Source organism: Rhinoderma darwinii, chromosome 4, assembly GCF_050947455.1.
Source record: "Rhinoderma darwinii isolate aRhiDar2 chromosome 4, aRhiDar2.hap1, whole genome shotgun sequence".
Lineage (NCBI taxonomy): Eukaryota > Metazoa > Chordata > Amphibia > Anura > Rhinodermatidae > Rhinoderma > Rhinoderma darwinii.
In genome coordinates, this window is record NC_134690.1 from 285,206,199 (window position 1) to 285,227,293 (window position 21,095).

General features: G+C 42.5%; 1 protein-coding gene across 3 annotated transcripts in view; it reads left to right on the top strand.

Moving 5' to 3' along the window:
- Positions 1–2,178: 2,178 nt before the first annotated feature.
- The window catches only part of TAB2 (TGF-beta activated kinase 1 (MAP3K7) binding protein 2), an 81,682-nt gene continuing 62,765 nt past the window's right edge, over positions 2,179–21,095 (top strand). For 2 of the 3 annotated variants that reach the window (XM_075862572.1, XM_075862574.1), the window contains exon 1: positions 2,180–2,604. The gene's annotated coding sequence lies outside the window, so the exon portion shown is untranslated. Of the gene's footprint in view, positions 2,605–21,095 lie in introns of all 3 variants that reach the window. The other variant, XM_075862573.1, reaches the window with a different exon arrangement.

The window sequence follows — 21,095 nt, forward strand, 5'->3', positions numbered from 1 at the left end:
CGGCCTCCGAAGCAAAGGAGCACCTAGCGGATTTTGAGCCCTCTTTTTTATTAGGCACCATGTCCGGTTTGAAGAGGTCTTGTGGTGCCAAAACATTGGAAACCCCCCAAAAGTGACCCCAATTTGGAAACTAGACCCCTTGAGGAATCCATTGTAGTTTTCATGTCATGCATGCGGCTTTTTGATCAGTTTTTATTCCATTTTTAGGTGGCGTGGTGACTAATAAACAGCAATTCTACTATTGTTTTTGTATACTTTTTTTTTTTACAGCGTTCACCGTGCGCTATAAATGACATATTCACTTTATTCTGCGGGGCGATACGATTACGGCGATACCAGATGTTTATAGTTTTTTTTTATGTCTTATGGCGTTTGCACAATAAAATACGTTTTGTAAACAATCATTCACTTTTTGTGTTACCTTATTCTAAGAGCCATAAAGTTTTTATTTTTCAATCAATAAAGCCGTGCGAGGACTTATTTTTTGCGTAACGAACTGTATTTTCCATCAGGACCATTTTTAGGTACATGCGACTTTTTGATCTCTTTTTATTCCATTTTTTGGGAGGTGAAGTGACCAAACAATTGTGATTGTGGTACGGTTTATTAATATTTTTTTTTACGGCGTTCACCGTGCGGGATAAATAACAAAATAATTTTGTAGTTCAGGCCGTTACGGACGCGGCGATACCAATTATGTATAGTTTATTTGTTTGTTTATATATTTTTATTAATAATAAAGGACTGATAAGGGAAAAAGTGGGACTTTTACTTTTATTACTTTTAAAACTTTTATTTTCTTATTTTTACACATCTTTTTTTACTTTATTACTTTGTCCCACTAGGAGACTTGAGGGCAGGAGGCTCTGATCGCTATTCTAATACACTGCACTACATGCGTAGTGCAGTGTATTAGAACTGTCAGCTACTCACTGACAGCAAGCATAGTGGGTCCTGACGTTGTCAGGACCCACTAGGCTTCCGTCTATGGCATAGCCGGACGCCATTGTTTGGTGTCCGGTTGCCATAGTCACCAACGCCGGCCGCTATCGCGTAGCAGGCCGGCGATGGCAGCTTAACCCCTAAAAAGCCGCGATCTCTATAGAACGCGGCTTTTAAGGGGTTAATCAGCGGGGACACAGCGATCGGTCCCCGCTGTAGGAGCTGTGACAGCTGCTGAACAAGACAGCAGCGTCACAGCTCCTGTATGTGTCGGGAGGACGGCCGAAACGGCCGTTACTCCCGAGACGTACTATTACGGCATGGAGCGCGAACGATACAGCTGCCATGACGTAATAGTACGTCAAGGAGCGGGAAGGGGTTAATGTGGGTGTATATGACGCACAGCGTGATCTCGCGAGATCACGCTGTGCTGAGTACAAATTGACATGAATGGAGATAAGCGTATGACGCTGATTGGACAGCGTCATACACCTCTCTTTACCACGCCCACTTAGTCAAAAGTTAAACGCCCTATTGGGAATTAAGAAACCAATTAGTATAAATCTAAAAGTGCTCAAAAATGATCGTTTTTCAAAATAAAAACCACGGTTATCTACATTACAGCGCCGATCAGATTATGTAGGAGATAAGGCACTTATAATCTGGTGACAGAGCCTCTTTAAATTGACATCAATGGGAAAGCACAATGCGGTGCATACATTTTTTTTTTTTTTTTTATTTTTTTTTTACACTAATATTTTTTTTTTTTTTTTAAATGCATCGTGTTAAAAAAAAAAAGCGTCAAGCCTATTCTTCATGCTAGTGTGTTTTTGTTTTTGAGCGCCATGTGAACAAGGCCTAACTTTTACTGGTACCAGCCACTTGATGTGGATTCTGGCCAGGTGGCAAGCTTACATAGCAGTGACATTGTTGTGTCTTATTGGAAAACATTTATTTGTGTGGCCCGTGCACCATTGGTGCCGGCCTGAAATGAAGTTTGAGTTAACAACTACCTCCTGTCTAAATATCATCTATTCAGTGACACTACCTGTACCGGGACATATACCATTAGGGGTCCCACCCTTACACAAACGCGTTTTCCTATTCCCTCACTGTATCATGAATGTACTGCAATGTCTGTGAATGCCGTGTGTGTACTACTGCATGTTGGAGTGGCTGTCAGACACAGCTTGCAGTGACTCTGGTAACACCGGGCAGGAGGGGACACAGTCGCGTCACCACGGCAAGTCTTCCCCCATCATCCTCTCGCGGGATCTCGCTTGGCTCTCGTCCGCCATATTTCGCTCTGCCAGTATTTTGGTTTCGCCTCCTGACTGCAAGCAGAGGAGTCATAGACAGAACTCTAGCTAGAGGAGGGACCGTTACGTTCCGGGGCCTGTGACGTCAGAGGCGCTTGGTTCCGCTGGCGGAGCGCGGGACATTCTGGACTGGGCCTGACAGGATTTTGAGGCCGGGACATTGCAGTACGGCGGAGGGGGGGAGGTGGCGGTAAGATTGCCGGGCCGGGGCAGCAGAAACGACGCTTGTCCCCCCTCCCCCCCCGCTGGACCGAGTTGGCTTCGCTAGGAGGCTGACGGAGGGGTGTCGCGGGCGTCCCGCCGGCCCCATATCCGAGCTGGCGGCGGAGGAGAAGACTGTGAGGTGAGCGCGGATAACCGTTGAGGTTTTTAGGCCTACTGGGGAAGTGGGCCCAGGCCTGAGCGGAGGAGGGGGAGGTGGGCGGTGATTAGCTGTAGGCCCCGGCTCTAGGCCTGTCATTGACACTTGTGTGTGGCTGGCCTTCTGTGTCTGTCATACGTGTGCATGACTGGCCTCCCTACCTGAGCCGAGGTGTACGCGCTCCCCACCCCCATCTCCGAGTGGAGCACAGCAGCGCCTGTAGGTGTAGTTTTCACCTGTACTGGCCTGACGCTCTGTCAGATACGGGACCGACATGGTGATTTAGAAATGGGACAAGAAGAAAGTTCTGCGCAATGATTTCATTCACCCCACTCCTCGATTGTGAGGTCACACTGGCACATATTAGACAGCGCGTATGCCATGCACAGCGTCCTTCCATGCATTGTTATTTATGTCCTTACCTTTTGGCGGTGTCAAACATGTCTTATGTACCGGGTTGTTCTAACTGGAACATGTTGGGCAAGATTCCCTGTAGTTGCTGTTTTCTGTATATAGCCTGGCATATGCATTATTTTCAAAAGTATTTCTACTAAAAACGTAATGTTCATATATAGAGCAGTAGCCTAAGGTTTATAATCCGTTTTATGTACGTGTTTTTCATACCTGACGCCAAGAAGTGCAGCCATATTTGTTTTTACTTTTGATTTGTCTTCTCAAACTGATTATGTACTGGAGTTTTAAAAAATTTGCAGAGAAATTTATTTAAAAAAAGAAAGTTGACGTCCAATATGGTAACGCCTTCTGTTAACACTCTTGCAAAGATGGCTTATGCAAACAGCAATATACAGGTACCTATGTCTCTGCAAGGCTTTGTTCACCCAACGTCGGCCATTCCAATATCTGGAACTTCGACGGAAATGTTAAAGGGGTATTCCCAGAATCGTCAATTATCCCTTATCCTCAGGATAGGTGATAATTGTCTGATCGCTGAGATCCCCACCCATTGTGAGAACAGGGGTCCTGAACCCCCAGATTCCTGCAGTGAGGAGGAGCTTGAACTGAGTAGCAGTGCGCATGATCAAAGTCTATAGGAATGACGGAAACAGCCGAGTATAGTGCTTGGCTATTTCTGTCCGTCCCATAAGGCTGGGTTCCCATGGGTCTGATAAGCTGCGTAAAAATAAAATAAAATCACACAACGTATCCGACCTGGAACCGGCAACATTTCAGGCCGAAGAATTACACCACGTTGTGGTGAAGTTTTTCAAACGGAATTTCTGCTGCGTAAAAAAGAGCTCCTACTTACTCCTCCCTCCTTTGATGTCCGCTCTGGCCTCCCATGATGACGTTCCAGGCCATGTGATGCTGCAGCTTGTGATTGATTTCTGTTGCGGGTTTGACGTCTCCTTTGAATTCAATGGGGAAAACCCGCAACAGAAAATCAATAAAAACGCAGCATGAATTGAAGTGCTAAGTTCCGCACCGCAGGTCAATTTATTAACGTTTACGCTGCGTTTTTTTTGTCCCCAGCGTGGGCATGAGATTTACTAAATCTCATCCACTTTCCTACTACTGTATATGCTGCGGAATTGTTTTGTGGAAATTCCGCAGCGTTTACGCTACATGGGAGCCCTGCATAAAGGTTGGAAACAGGAAACTGTTTACAATTGAATCCAATCCTCTTTTTTTTTTTTTTTTTTTTTTTTTAAATATTTTTTTTTTATATAAATCTCTTCGTATTCTGCAACGTACCAAGAGTTGCGCTGAGCAGGTGGTTCCCGCAAACCGCTGTAGCAGTACAGCGCATTGGTGGCGTCTGTTCAGAACCTGGGCCCACCACACTGTCACTAGCCTAAGTCGACACTCCACTATAAGGCCTCATTCACACGAGCGTATCAGATTCACACGTGTGAATCTGGTCCGTGTGTTGCGTTATGCATAAGTGTGCTTAGCAAGTGGCATGCGTTATTCACGCACTCGCAAAGCACATTTTTATTTTTTTAGATTTTCAATTGAATTGATGCGAAAATTAGGCACCCATTGATCTCAATGGGCACATAGGTGCGTGATAACGCACCAATATAGGTCATGCAGTGAGTTTCACTCAGCGGACTCGCTGCGTGAAAAATCAAACGTGTGCATGGCCCCATTGAAATCAATGGGTCTGTGTGCTGTGCCTTGTTTCAACACACAGCACACGGACGCACGGACCCTCAACGGTAAATCTCTCTAGTTGTACTGAGAGGTTCATTAGTCACATCCCCAAACAGTCTCGGCACAACTAGAGAGATTTAGGGTATGTTCACACGGCCTATTTACGGACGTAATTCGGGCGTTTTTGCCCCGAATTACGTCCGAAAATAGCGCCTCAATAGCGCTGACAAACATCTGCCCATTGAAAGCAATGGGCAGACGTTTGTCTGTTCACACGAGGCGTAATTTACGCGCCGCTGTCAAATGACGGCGCGTAAATAGACGCCCGCGTCAAAGAAGTGACCTGTCACTTCTTTGGCCGTAATTGGAGCCGTTATTCATTGACTCCAATGAATAGCAGCGCCAATTACGTCCGTAATTGACGCGGCGTTCAAGCGCCTGCACATGCCGGTACGGCTGAAATTACGGGGATGTTTTCAGGCTGAAACATCCCCGTAATTTCAGACTTTACGGACGCCCTCGTGTGAACATACCCTTACCGTTCAGGGCTTTCCCTGTACAGTCGCATCATGTGTTCTTCATACAGTGGGGGGCGGGCTGTTAGCGGGGGGTCCCGTTGGGGGGGGGGGCGTCGGGGGTCACGAGAGCGGGGGGTCTGTGAGAGTGGGACAGACCGAGACACACCTCTTACCTGCAGTGCAGCTGGTCTTCATGATGGCGTCTGCTATCTCCCTGCAAACAGCTGCTCTGCTCTGTGTGACTCTGACCTGCGTCTGCGCAGTACAGAGCCAGAGGGCAGAGTCAATGGAACGGCTCCCGTTCATTGACTCCTATGCCCTGTAGCTGCCGTATTCCATTTTTGTATTTGTCGTTAATCGACACCTACAGAGATGAAAAACAAAATGGCAGCCCCCATAGAGAAGTTAGGCGAGATTCACACGACCGGGTCCCGCCCGAGTATCGGCCGGTAAAATCGGCCATTTTTCCCGGCCGGTTTGCATTATTTTTGCATCCGTTCCGGGCCGGGCAGATCTGGACAGTGACATCAGCGGCAACTCCTGAAGGGGAATCCCCATGTGTTCGGGGATTCCGCTTCAGGAGTTTCCCCTGATGTCACTGCCCAGATATGGACAGAGAAATCAAGCGCTCTGTCCAGGAGCGGAATCCCCGAACACACGGGGATTCCGCTCCTTCAGCGAGCTAGCACATAGCAGAGCGGGGAGATACCTCCCTGCTGTGCTATAGTGGTGTCACTACAGCAGTCTAATGTCTTTTTTTTTTTTAGTTAAACAATTAGTGTATAGGTGATTAAACATTGTTCTAATTTTTTTCATGAGTCAGGAAATATTATAAATTAGATTCGAATTTATCATATTTTCCAGTGCTAGTCACTAGATGGAGCAATTCCCAAAATTGCAGCATTGCATGTGGTAAAGCAACCGCATTGCTTTATGCTGCAAAATTTGAGAAAACTCACTCGCTCTAGTGAGCTCTCAGAATCCCCCCCTCCTTTATCCTGGCTAGTGCCGGGAGAAACGAGGGGATTGAACGGTCAAACCTCCTACACTGTGTGTCGCAATTTTTTGAGCTAACACACAGTGTAGTAGGTTTACATACACTAGTAAACACACAGTAAAACACTTACATACACAGAAATAACTTGCCTGCTCCAGTCGCCGCCGCTCCCTCCGGTCCGTCCGTTCCGTCTGCTACCGCCGCTCCAAGTGCACAAGTCCGGAAGCCGCGACCGGAAGTAGTAATCTTACTGTCCGGCCGCGACTTCCGGTATACAGGAAAATGGCGCCGGACGGCGCACAGTTCAACTTGGACTGTGTGGGAGGGCGCATGCGCCATTCCCACACAGACGGCGTACAGCATAGTGGATGGAACGGGCCCAGTTCGCATTCACTATGGGACTGTAGCTGCCGTATTCCATGTCTGTATGTGTCGTTAATCGACACATACAGAAATGGAAAAAAAAATGGCAGCCCCCATAGGGAAGAAAAAGTGAAAAAATTAAAAAAAAGTAAAACACAAACACACAAATATAAAAGTTTTTAATAAAACACTAAAATCAAACTGATGTAAAAATTTTTTTTTTTTCGTGACACTGTTCCTTTAAGGACACAGCCGTTTTTTTGTTTTTTTTTACCTTTTTTCAAATCCGACATGTCACTTTATGTGGTAATAACATTGGAATGCTTTTACCTATCCAAGCGATTCTGAGACTGTTTTCTCGTGACATGTTGTAGTTTATGTTAGTAAAAAAATTTGGTCGATAATTTTGGTATTTTTTTTCTGAAAAAACACAAATTTTGAGAAAAAATTGCAAAAATTTGCATTTTTCTAAATTTAAACGTATCTGCTTGTAAAACAGATCGTAATACCACGCAAAATAGTTACTAGTTAACATTTCCCATATGTCTACTTTATATTTGCATTGTATTTTGAACGTCCTTATATTTTTCTAGGACGTTACAAGGCTTAGAACTTTAGCAGCAATTTCTCATATTTTGAAGAAAATTTCAAAAGGCAATTTTTCCAGGGACAAGTTCAGTTCTGAAGTGGTTTTGAGGTCCTTATATATTAGAAAATCCCCAGAAGTCACCCCACCCCATCTTAAAAAGAGCACCCCTCAAGTTATACGAATCAGCATTCACAAAGTGTTTTAACCCTTTAGGCGTTTTACAGGAATTTAGGCTTTTATTTTTTTTGCCGAAATTCATTTCTAATACGTTTTTTTTTTTTTTTTTTGTTTTTTTGTAACACAGAAGGTTTTACCCGAGAAATGCAACTCAATATTTTATTGGCCAGATTCTGCAGTTTTTAGAAATATCCCACATGTGGCCCTAGTGTGGTAATGGACTGAAACACTGGCCTCAGAAGCAAAGGAACACCCAGTGGATTTTGGGCCTCCCCTTTTTTTTTTTTTTTTTTTTAGAGTATATTTTAGGCACCTTGTCAAGTTTGAAGAGGTTTTGTGGTACCAAAACAGTGGCAATACCCCAAAAGTTACCCCATTTTGGAAACTACACCCCCTCAAGGAATTTATCTAGGGGTATAGTTAGCATTTTGACCACACAGGTTTTTCGCTAAATATATTGGAATTGGTCTGTAAAAATTTAAAATCTATTGTTTTTCTGAAAAAATATAGAACTTTTAAATCTTTACAATGAATAAAGAAAAAAAAGAACCACAACATTTGTAAAGCAACGTCTCCCAATTATGGCAATATCCCATATGTGGTAATAAACTGCTGATTGGACCCACAGCAGGGCTCAATGGATGGAGCGCCATTTGGATTTTGGAGCACAGATTTTTGTAAAGCAATTTCACCTGAGTACGGAAATACCCCACATGTGGTCAAACATTTTTATTTTTTCATTAGAAATGAATTAACCCTTTCAGGACTGTTGCATTTTTTGCTTTCTTATTTTCGTTTTTTCACTACCCGCCTTCCAAGAGCCATAACTGTTTTTTTTTTTCTTCTTGCGGGAGGAATTGTAGTTTCTATTGACACCATTTAAAGTGCCATCACAAAAGTACTGGGCTTTTCGTTTTTACAGTTTTTGCCGTGCGGTAAAAACAAACTTTACTTTATTCTGTGGCTCAATACAATTATGGTGATACCAAATTGATATTGTGTTTTTTTTTTTTTATATTATACTACTTTTACAAAGAAAAATCTATTTGTTAAAATAAAAATTGTTTCACCACATTCTGAGAGCCATAACTTTTTTTATTTTTCAGTTGATTGAATGATGGGAGGTCTTATTTTTTGTGGGACGAGCTGTAGTTTTTATTGGTACCATTTTTTTGGTACATAAAAAGTTGTATTGTGGTTTTTATTTTTTTAAATTGTTTTGGAGAGCTTAGGTGACCAAAAAAACTGCGATTTTGGCTGTTTAAATTATTTACGTTTTTACGGTGTTCACCGCGCTTGTTAACCCCTTAACGCTCCAGGACATACCATTATGTCATAGTAAGTGCATCGTTCGCGCTCCATGACATAATAGTATGTCACGGATGGAACACGGCGCCGTTCGTGCGGGGCGCGTTCATGAGCTGTGATAGCTGCTGTTTCCGACAGCAGTCTATCACAGCTCAATGTGCAGGGACCGATCGTGGTGGTCCCCGCAGATTAACCCCTCAGAAGCCGCGTTCAATAGCGATCGCGGCTTCTTAGGGGTTAATCCGCCATCGACGGCCTGCTACATGATAGCGGCCGGCGATGGTGACTATGGCGACCGGACACCTAACAATGGCGTCCAGCTATGCCATCGACGGAAGCCTAGTGGGTCCTGACAGTCAGGACCCACTATGCTTGCTGTCAGTGAGTAGCTGACAGTTCTAATACACTGCACTACGCATGTAGTGCAGTGTATTAGAATAGCGATCAGGGCCTCCTGCCCTCAAATCCCCTAGTGGGACAAAGTAATAAAGTAAAAAAAAAGTTGTGTAAAAATAAGAAAATAAAAGTAAAAATCACCCCTTTTACCTTATCAGTCTTTATTATTAAAATAAACAAACTATACATAATTGGTATCGCCGTGTCCGTAACGGCCTGAACTACAAAATTATTTCGTTATTTATCCCGCGCGATGAACGCCATAAAAGAAAATAATAATAAACCGTACCAGAATCACAATTTTTTTTGGTCACTTCACCTCCTAAAAAATGGAATAAAAAGAGATCAAAATGTTGCATGTACCTAAAAATGGTATTGATAGAAACTACAGTTCGTTACGCAAAAAATAAGTCCTCGCACGGCTTTCTTGATGGAAAAATAAAAAAATTATGGCTCTTAGAATAAGGCAACACAAAAAGTGAATGATTTTTTACAAAACGTATTTTATTGTGCAAACGCCATAAGCCATTAAAAAAAAACTAAACATAGGGTATCGCCGTAATCTTATCGCCCCGCAGAATAAAGTGAATGTCATTTATAGCGCACGGTGAACGCTGTAAAAAAATAGAATAAAAAATCAATAGTAGAATTGCTGTTTTTTAGTCACCACGCCTCTTAAAAATAGAATAAAAACGGATCAAAAAGCCGCATGCACCCCATGAAAACGGCAATGAATTCCTCAAGGGGTCTAGTTTCCAAAATGGGGTCACTTTTGGGGGGTTTCCACTGTTTTGACACCACAAGACCTCTTCAAACCGGACATGGTGCCTAATAAAAAGGAGGCCTCAAAATCCACTAGGTGCTCCTGTGCTTCGGAGGCCGGTGCTTCGGTCCATTACCGCACTAGGGCCACATGTGGGATATTTCTCAAAACTGCAGAATCTGGGCAATAAGTATTGAGTTGCGTTACTCTGGTAAAACCTTCTGTTTTACAGAAAAAAGTGGAATAAATGATTTTGTGACAAAAAAAAAAAAAGGAAATTTCTCCTCTACTTTGCTCTAAATTCCTGTGAAACCCCTAAAGGGTTCATAAACTTTCTATATGTTGTGAATACTTTGAGGGGTCTAGTTTCTAAAATGGGGTGTTTGATAGGGGTGTCTAATATATAGGCCCCTCAAAGCAACTTCAGAACTGAACTGGAACCTAAAAAAAAATAAAAATGAGGCAATACTTTAATTTCTTACATTATACTGTAATGAGCCGTGCCCACCCCGAGATGACCCCAATTTTAACGGTTTGTATAAATTCAGACCCTTATTAGACCGTTTCAGTGCCCGATTTTCCTAAGCATTCACCCCCGAGAAGTGTGTTTTCTATTGATGAGTCCTTAGTACATTTTAAACGGAGGCTTCAATTCTGCCAGTACCTGCCGGGTATGAGGGCAAGGTATGGTGTGAAGATGTATAAGCTGTGCGAGAGTGCATCGGGGTATACCTACAGATTTAGGATATATGAAGGGAAGGACACCAGTATTCAGCCCCCAGAATCCCCCCCCTTACTGGGAGTTAATGCAAAAATTGTGTGGGATTTGGTGCACCCACTGCTGGACCAGGGTTACCACCTCTACCGGGATAATTTTTATACCAGCGTCCCACTCTTCAAGTGCCTCGCCTCCAGTCCTGCGGCACTGCTAGAAGAAATCTGAGAGGCTTCCCTAAGACTGCTTGGGCAAACACTCAGGGCACAATCTAGCAGCAACATATTGTGTGTCAAATACAAGGACAGGAGAGATGCCACACCAGTACACATGTACCAGTACAGAGACCCCCAAACCAGACTGCATCCTGGACTACAATAGGTACATGGGAGGGGTGGACTTGTCAGATCAAGTCCTGAAGCCCTACAGCGCCATGCGGTGTGGTATAAGCAGCTGGCCGTTCACATCATACCGAGAAGTTCCCCAAACTGGCAAGAAGGGAAAAAGTCAAGAGGTGTAAAGTCTACTATAAGAGGGGGATAAGGAAGGACACAATATATCAATGTGACACGTGTCCCGAAAAACTAAGGCTCTGTATGAAAGAGTGTTTTAAAATGTATCATACATCCCTTAATTTTTAATCTACCCCACTTTTACTTACCCTGATGCACTCCGCACAGCTTATCCCCCTCATCTTTCCCTTCTGAGCCCTGCTGTGTGCCCAGGCAGCTGATAACAGCCACATTGAAGGTGTTGCCATGCCCGGGAGAACCCACATTACAGTTTATGGGGTGTATGTCTCCGGTCAAAATGCTCACTACACCTCTACATGAAGGCCTCAAGGGGTGTAGTTTTTAAAATGGGGTCACTTCTCGGGGGTTTCAACTGTACTGGTACCTCAGGGGCTTCTGCATACATGACTTAGCACCATGAAATCCCCAGTAGGCAAAATGGTGGTCCTTTCCTTTTGAGCCCCCCCATGGGCCCAAACGGCAGTTTATCACCACAACTGGGATATTGCCGCACTCAGGACAAATTTGGCAACAAAATGGGGTATTTTATTCCTTGTGAAAATAAGACATTTTTAGCCAAAACGACATCTCATTGGAAAAAATTACCTTTTTGTCAATTCACAGCCCAAGTCAAATAAATTCTGTGAAACAACTGTTGGGTCTAAATGGTCACAGCACCCATAAATTAATTCCTTGAGGGGTGTAGTTTCCAAAATGGGGTCACTTCTGGGGGATTCCCACTGTTTTGGCACCTCCACACCTCTTCAAACCTGGCATGCTGCCTAAAATATATTCTAATAAAAAAGAGGCCTCAAAATGCACTAGGTGCTTCTTTGCTTCTGGGGCTTGTGTTTTAGTCCACGAGAACACTAGAGCCACATGTGGGACATTTCTAAAAACTGCAGAATCTGGGCAACACATATTTAGTAGTATTTCTCTGGTAAAACCTGTGATACAGAAAAAAATGGAATAAAATTGAAATTCCGCAAGAAAAATGAAATTTGCAAATTTCACATCCACTTTAATTTAATTCCTGTGAAATGCATAAAGGGTTAAAAAAAACTTCTAAATGCTGTTTTGAATACTTTAAGGGGTCTAGTTTTTAAAATGGGGTGTTTTATGGGGGTTTCTAATATATAGGCTCCTAAAAGCCACTTTTAGAACTGAACAGGTACCTTAACCAGTTCAGGACCGGGCTATTTTGCGCCTTCAGGACCAGACATCGTTTAGCCCTTTTTAGCACGCGTTAGTTAAATGGCTATAACTTTTTTATTAGTTGCGCTAACGACGTGATTTTTGCAACGTTTTTTCCGTAGACAATGCAGATTTCATTTTTTATTGTTTTTATACACTCCTTTTTTGCTATTTTAGAATTTTTATTCATAAAGTTTGAAAATAATAGTAAAAAAATAAGCTTTTTTACGTTTCAGCTATTTTTTTTGGTAATAACATAGTTTTACCCTAAAATAGACATTTTATTTGTGATCGTCATTGTCTACCGTAAATTTTAATATATTACATGTCTATATTAGGGTAATTGGGTCAGCGCTAGCGTTACAACAATGATTGGCGGGGGGAACTGTTTTTTTGGGGGTGGGTATTTTATGTGTATTTATTTATTTTATTTTTTTTTGCACTTTACTTTATTATTTTTTTATTACTATGGTCTGTCCCTCAAAGGTCAAAAAAGACCGTTGGGGAACTTTATATATTTTTTTTCTTTCTTTTACACCATGTTTTTCCACTGTAACTGGAGCTGCACAGCAGCCCCAGTTACAGGGGAAATCAGCCCTCTCATAGTGACTATTGTCACTAATAGGGCTGTGCTGGGTCTTGTTAGACCCAGCAGCAGTCTGTAAGTAACGGCACCCGGCGATCATGTCACCAGTCACATGATCACCGGGAGGAATAGAGACCGCGCCGCTGCTGCTGTCTCTATTCCTATACACAGCGTTCATTGAGCGCTGTGTAAAAAGACATTGGAGTAGACAGAAGCAGCGAAAGCTGCTTCTATCCTCTCCTCAGGGTCCCCGGCAGTCACTGACAGTCACTGACAGCCGGAGACCCGACATTCAGCTGCCCAAGTTCAAACCAGAGCCGTAAAAAGTCTATGGCTCGGGTTTTAAGGACCCTGACCGCTGGCCGTAAAAATGCAGCCAGCGGTCGGGAACCAGTTAAAAAAAAAGGCTGCCAATCTAAAGTAGACTTATGGGAAATGTGATCTAGTAACTATTTTTGGTGGTATAACCATCTGTTTTACAAGCAGATGCATTTAAATTCTGAAAAATGCTATTTTTTTTATAAATTTTCTCTAAATTTTGCAATTTTTCACAAATAAACACTGAATATATCGACCAAATTTTACCACTAACATGAAGCCCATTGTGTCACGAGAAAACAATCTCTGAATCGCTTGGATAGGTTTAAACATTCCGACGTTATTACCACAAAGTGAAATATGTCAGATTTGAAAAATGGGATCTGAGCCTTAAGGCCAAAACTAGGCTGCGTCCTTAAGGGGTTAATGGTATATTGTAATAGTTCTGCCTTTTACGGACGTAGCGATACCAATATTGTTTGTTTTTTTTACATTACTTTAGAAGAAAAATGGGAAAAGGTGTTTTTAACTTTTAAACTTTTTTTCTTTCTCACTGCTAATAACTTTAATTCTTCAACACATTTAAGGACTCATGCCCACTTCAGTATTTTTCTTCAGGGTGCTAACCGTTTTTCTGACGGCTAGCACCCTGACCCATTCATTTCAATGGAGCCATGCACGCTTCAGTTGTTTTGACGGTCCCGTTGCTCCGTTCCGATCCAAAGTAGAGCATGTCCTACTTTGGTCCGAGATTCCGTGACCGTGAGGCCCATGCAAGTCAATGGGGCCGTCAAAAAAACTGAAGGCATCCGTGTGTGACGGAGCCGTTGCCTAGCAACAGCCGGGCGGGCAGAAATACATTACAGAAATATTACACTAATCGGCAGCCACTTGACTCTATCAATCACTGATAGAGAGAAGAGGCTGCTGATTAAGAATAAAATAAAAAGCAATTCATACGTACCCGGTCGTTGTCTTGGTGATGAGTCCCTCTTCTTCCTCCAGTCCGACCTTCCTTTCTGCCGCCGCAGCCTTTGATTGGCTGCAGAGGCCGCCGCAGCCTTTGATTGGCTGCAGAGGCCGCCGCAGCCTTTGATTGGCTGCAGAGGCCGCCACGTGGGATGAAGCGTCATCCCTGGAGTACGGCCTTCTGACGTCATCCTGACGTGCGTGACCGTCGCTACAGCCTGTGATTGTCTGCAGCTGTCCAGGCTGCTGAAAGAGTTACTGCCGATCAGTGCAGCCCATTAACTCTCAGCACCCTGGACAGTACCATGCTCGGAAACGGAAACACGGAGTGCACATGGCCGCTAAAACAGGCACACTGATCCGTCAAACGGCCATGAAAACTGTGTTGGAAGTGTGCACGTGGCCTTATTAGTCCCCTTAGGGGACTTGAACCAGCGATGTATTGCAGTATATTGTTGTTTTTACAGGCTTCTATAACCGCACGATCGCTGTTCCTGTCCGTTAGTCCTGGGTGTCAGCTGTAATACACAGCTGACACCCACAGTGTATGGAGCGGGCACCACACGTGAGCTTGCTCCATACATTACCCCCCTGCACCATGACGTGCTATTAAGACATAGTGCGCAAAGAGGCTAATGCACAGCGGATGGTGTGAATATTGCAATTTTCCACTGATATGACATTTTAGTGCATAAAATGTCATGCCCAGTTTGTGCCACTGAAGACAAATACCTCATAAAACGTTATGCGGGTTCTCTTGGGTATGGCGATGCCATATGTGGGCGCAAACTTCTGTTTGGGCACGCTGCAGGGCTCAGAAGGGAGGGGTGCCATTTTGCTTTTGGAGCGCAGATTTTGCTTGGTAGTAGTTCTGTTTGGGGTATTTCTGGTTTTTCAATTTATAATGTGGGGCATATGTAATATGTGCGGACTACATCGGTATAATAATGCGGTAAATAAATAATTCATAGATGTGTCCGGTGTCGCACTGATAAATGGCGCCCGTTCTTAGCCGCTTTTTGGAACACTGCACATTTTGCATCGCCATATTCTGAGAGCCAGAACTTTTTTATTTTTTCACCACCGGAGCTGTGTAAGGGCTTATTCGTTGCGGGACAATCTGTACTTTTCATTGGTACCATTTTGGGGTACATGATTTTTTTTTTTTTTTTTTTTTTTTTTTTTTAATATATTCTATAATATTATTATTTTTTTTATTTTATTCCATTTTTTTTGCAAGCCGGGTGACCAAAAACAAGCAATTTTGACTATGTTTTTTGGTTTGTTTTGCGGCTTTCACAGTGTGCTATAAATGACAGTTTTACTTTCATTTTGCGGGTCGGTACGATTACGGAGATACCATATGTATATAGGTTTTTGTTTTAATATTTTTTTTTGCAGCGTTTGCGCAATAAAATCACTTTTTTATAAAATTTATTTTCTGTGTCACCATATTGTTAGAGCCATAACTTTTTTTATTATTTTTTTAGTCAAAAAAAGCTGTGTATGGGCATGTTGTTTTTTCGGGTACATGCGACTTTTTGATCGCTTTTTATTCTCTCTTTTGGGAGGGGTAGTGACCAAAAAATAGCGATTCTGGTGTAGTTTTTTTTAACTTTTTGGGGATGTTCATAGTGCGGGAAAAATATTTATATTTTTTTAGTTTGGGTCGTTACGAATGCGGCGATAACAAATATGTGTACCTTTTTGTAACGTGTTAATTTATTTCCTATAATGAAAGTCTTAGGGAAAAAAAAAGCAGTATTTGTTTATAGAACTTATTTTGACACTATTTTTTTATTTTTTTCACTAGGGGACATTTAGACTTGCAGCTCTGATCGCTGCTAGAGTACATTACACTAGCTACGTAGTGTAATGTATTCTAACAGTCATTGTGAAGTGACAGTCACACTGACAGGAAGCCGCGGAGGACCGGCCGGAGGCTGCTCCTCCGAGGCTTCCGTACATGGCAACCCGGAGGTCATTGTCTGGCCTCTGATTGCCACGACAAGCATCGGCAGCCCCCACAATCACTTTGTGGGAGCTGCCGATGTGCTTCAAACCTCTTAAATGTGGCGACTGCAATCGGTCGCCGCATTTATGGGGTTAATTGCCTAAATCAACGGCAATGGTCCGCTGACCGGCAAGACTGGAGTGTAAGCTGTCGGGGACAGCTGACCTCCCGGATCCCGGACACTGTCGTTAAGACAGTGTGCGCCGGGAACCGCTCCAACTGTACATCCTGGGGCGGGAAGCCATCTACAGGACGTACAGTTGCGGTGCAGCGCGTGAAGAGGTTAATTCCCTTCTAACTAATTTAATAGGCGCTATGATGTTGATAACTACAGTGTAAATTGTTTTTCAGAACGTTTATTTGCAAAGTTATGTGCATTTTTCTAAATATCCTAATCGGTCTATACTTGCCAAATAGGAGGTTACTCTTTCTTTTCACTCTGGGCGGTGTAATGTTTTCTGTAGGACGCTATCCAATCTGCTTATATAGTTCTACTGTTTTCAACTGGGGATATCTCTGGTTGTTTCATCTTTCATATTCTACCAGAACCACTGTTCTAGGTAGTCCTCATCCAAAGATATGGCTGTTTGAATTGATTCCCCCTTCCCTCCCGCTTCTGTCTTTCATACTGTGTGAAGCAGCTTCATGCTGCTAGGACAGCGTCGGAGGCTATTACGTAGCTACACCTAGAGAGAATTGCTGGTGTTGACACCCACTGGTCAAGCATCATCTCATTTGCATACTTAGAAATAAAACTCAACTTTTAAAATAAACTTTTTTGGGACTCAATTTTCACTAGCATAATCTGTGACCATGCCTATTAGATTAGGAGATTGGGCATTACTAAACTAGTGACAGATCCTCTTTACAACATGTTACGTTGTTGCAGCTATTGACTTAGAGCAACATCACTAAACTGTACTTAACAGTGATTGCTGCATCTAGGTGGTTACTATCTGATCGGCACCCCAGCGACGTGATCGGCGAGGTTCCGATGGTTGCTATGGCAACCGTAGGCCTAGCAATGGCCTCCTGGTCTGCCAAGTATGGAATCCTTTTAGGCCCCTCCAGAGGCAGAGCCTAAAAGGCTTGCTGTCTGAGCAAAGAGTATGTAGCAAGCTCGGAAGCTAAGTCTGCGCCATCAGCTGCAGGTATCCGCTGTATGTTACAGCTGACACCCTGCTGTAATGGCCATGACTGGAGCTAGCATCTGATCCTGCCAATTAACTTCTTAGATGCAGCGATCAAAAGCGGTCGCTGCATATAGGTGGTTACTATCTACTCGGCACCCCCGCCACGCGATCGAGGGAGTGCCGATGGTTGCTCTAGCAACCGGAGGTCTAACAATGGCCTACTGGTCTGCCAAGTACAGAAGCCTATTAGGCCCCACCTGGAGGCCAATAGGCTTGCTGCCGGTGTATAAATGGTATCGCTAATACTCTGCGCTATGTATGGAGTGCGGTGTATTAGGATAGCGATCAGAGCTTCATGCCTTAAAGTACCCTAGTGGGACAAAAAAAATAAAGAAACTAACTGCCTTTTATGCACAGAAGCCTTTAATTTTAGGGGAAAACTGAAACCATAAAAAAAAAAAGTCTTTCAAGTCCGAGTTTCCCCGCGTTTTTGTGAATCTAATAGTATCGGCCTGCAGAATAAAGTAAAAATGTCATTTATAACCCACGTTTAACAGAAGTGTTTGAATGCTTTTTCTCCTTTTATTTCTTGTGAAAATTAAAAATGTCAACATTTTAGTGGAAAAAATTTTGATTTTATTTTCACGGCCTAATTCCAATATATTCAGCAAAATTTTGATCTCTTGAAGTCAAATGGTGCTCCTTTTCTGAGCCCCACGGTGTGTCCAAACAGCAGTTTATTACCGCGTATGGGGTACTGCCGTACCCTAAAAAGTTTTGCTTTACATATGTTGGGATGCTTTTTCTCCTTTATTGTGAAAATGGAAAAATCTGAGCTGAAACTTTTATTAGAAAAAATGTTTTTCATTTTCCCGGCCTAATTCCAATATATTCAGCAAAAAACCTGTAGATAAATTCCTTCAGGGGTGTAGTTCCCCAAACATGATCACTTTTGAGGGTTTTCCAATGTTTTGGTCCCTCAGGGGCTTTGCAAATGCGACCTGACACCCAAAAACCAATCCAGCAAAACTTGAGTTCATGACCCCATATGGGGTATTGCCATAATTGGGAGAAATTGCTTTTCAAATGTTGGGGTACTTCTCATTTATTCCTTGTAAAAATTGAAAATATCTACTTTTTATCGGAAAAAATAAAGATTTTAAATTTCTCTGCCTAAATCAACTAAATTCAGCAAAAATATGTGAGGACAAAATGCTCGCTATAAGGCCCCATGCACATGACCGTAAAAAAAAACCTCAGTTTTTGAGGACCGCAATTGCGGTCCTCAAAAACGGAGCCATTCACTTTCATTGAACACTGACACCTTTCCGTAGCACTACGGAAGGGTGTCCGTGCCGTGGAAATGTTCCAGGAATTACGAAACATGTACGTTTTTTTGCGTTTTGCAGGCAGTGCTCACATACTTTTGTATGGGAGCACGGCCCGAAAATGCGGCTGTCAGTCGGCGGCCGGCCGTGCCCGCAATCGCGGGCAGTGATTGCGGACACGGTCGTGTGCTTGGGGCCTAACCCCTTGATAAATTCCTTGGGGATGTAGTTTGGCAAAAGGTGTCGTGTGTTTTGTTTTTTTTTGTGGGTGTTTCCACTGTTTTGGCACCACAAGACCTCCTCAAACCTGACATGGTGCCTAAAATATACTCTAATAAAAAGCAGGCTACAAAATCCTCAAAGCCACTTCAGAACTGAACTGGTCCCTTCAAAATGTGAGAAATTACTGCTAAAGTGATAAGCCATGTAACGTCCTATAAAAATAAAGGGACTTTGATCGCTCGAGCGCGATCCCGCTCGTTTAACTTGCTAAATGCTGCGCTCAATAGCGACGTAACATTTAATTGTTAGGAGGGGGCCGCCGCCCTCTTTCTAACAGCTCATCGCGCCCCCCGCAATGCAATCGCAGGGGGGCGATGGTTGCTATGGCTGCCTGGGGGCCTAATGAAGTCTCCCAGGTCTGCCATCTTTGTACACCTATTAAGCCCCTCCAGCAGGGCTTAATATTAAGCCCCTCCAGCAGGGCTTAATAGGTGCCTGTCAAAATCACGATATACTACAATACATTAGTATTGCAGTACATCGTGCAAGCGCTATAACAATCGCTGGTTGAAGTCCCCTAGGGGGACTAATAAAAAAAGTAAAAATGAGTTCGATTTTTTTTTTTATTTTTTTTTTGTGTTAAAAAAATAAATGAAAATATTAAAACTTAAAAAAAACTCTTTTCCCATTCCCCCCACCCCTAGAGCATAGTAAATAAATATAATTGGTTACGCCGCGTCCGTAAAATTCTGAACTATTACAATATATCATTATTTAACCCGCACGGTGAACGCCGTAAAAAAAGAAAAAATTGTAAACGCCAGAATGTGTAATTTTTTTGGTCACCTAATCTCACACAAAAAATGAAATAAAAAGTGATCAAACCGTCGCATGTACACCAAAATGGTATTAAAAACTACAACTTATCCCGCAAAAAATATGCCCTCATACCACTTATTCGACAGAAAAATAAAAAAGTTATGGCTCTCGGAATTTGGCGAAACAAAATAAATTTTCTTTTTTACACTTAGGTTTTTACTTGTAAAAGTAGTGAAATATAGGAAAACTATATATATATATATATATATATATATATATATATATATATATATATATATAATTTATTTGATATTGCCGTAATCTTATTGACCCACACAAAGTTGACATGTTGTTTTAATTGCACAGTGAATTACGTAAAAACGGCGGGAAAAAAACCATGGAGGAATCTTTTCCTTTTTTTTTTTTTTCATTTTCTACCCCACAAATTTTTTTTCCCCCGTTTCGTAGTACATTATATGGCAAAATAATGGTACTATATAGACGGAAAAATAAAGACATTATGGCTTTTGGAAGGTGGGGAGGAAAAAAAAGAAAATTAAAATCTGAAAGTTATTTACATCGGGAAGGGGTTAACCAAGGTAGAGCGGAAAGCAAGCTGGGTAAGTGCTCACTTCGAACCAAATAGAAATTACCCACCTTTTTGCAAAAAGCTTCTAGGAGGGAGTCTTACGAGCGAGACCTCATGTAGTTCAGGGAAGCCTGGGGCAAAGGCACTCGGAGGAAAGTTTCTCACTATAGTGGCTAGAAACCATGGGTGTTTGGCTCCCATAGGAATGCATTGAGAGACTGCGTTCCGGTTTACTGAAAAGCAGTGATTCCAGACAGCTCAGAGTAAAGATCACCTGGGTGCCGCTGGACCCAAAATGATCCCCGCATCATGTCGTTTTAAGTATTTCTCCACAAAGCACCCCACTGAAACCCCAATGTACAAATGGAGGGGGCAATAATAGAAAAAAGTGGAGTGCTCCTTTTAATATACATAGTTTACAATCCTTCCACTGTAAAGTTAGTTGGGATAAAATAGGAAATTGCAATAGTACTCCCACAGAACATAGAAGTTAATAGAAGTGCATTATTTGCAATATGAAACGAAGTGCTGACCTGTTTTTTTTTTTTTTTTTTTTGATGACTTGTTATCAGTTTAGATTCATTATAATGTCCCCTATATCTCAAACGTAATCCGACAAATGACTTGTGTAGTTAGACAGACTTCAGACGACTATTTGTTTTAATGGTATACTTCGCTTCATGCCCTTAAAAATATTCCAGAAATTCTACACTACCTGTCCCCCACTTGACCCGGTTTCTAATACTAACATTTATTTTTTTCTTCACTTCCTGTAATTTGTATGTGTAAACTATTCACCTTGCATTTCTATTGTTTCTGTGATATCCCTAACATTTTGTTTCTTTAGG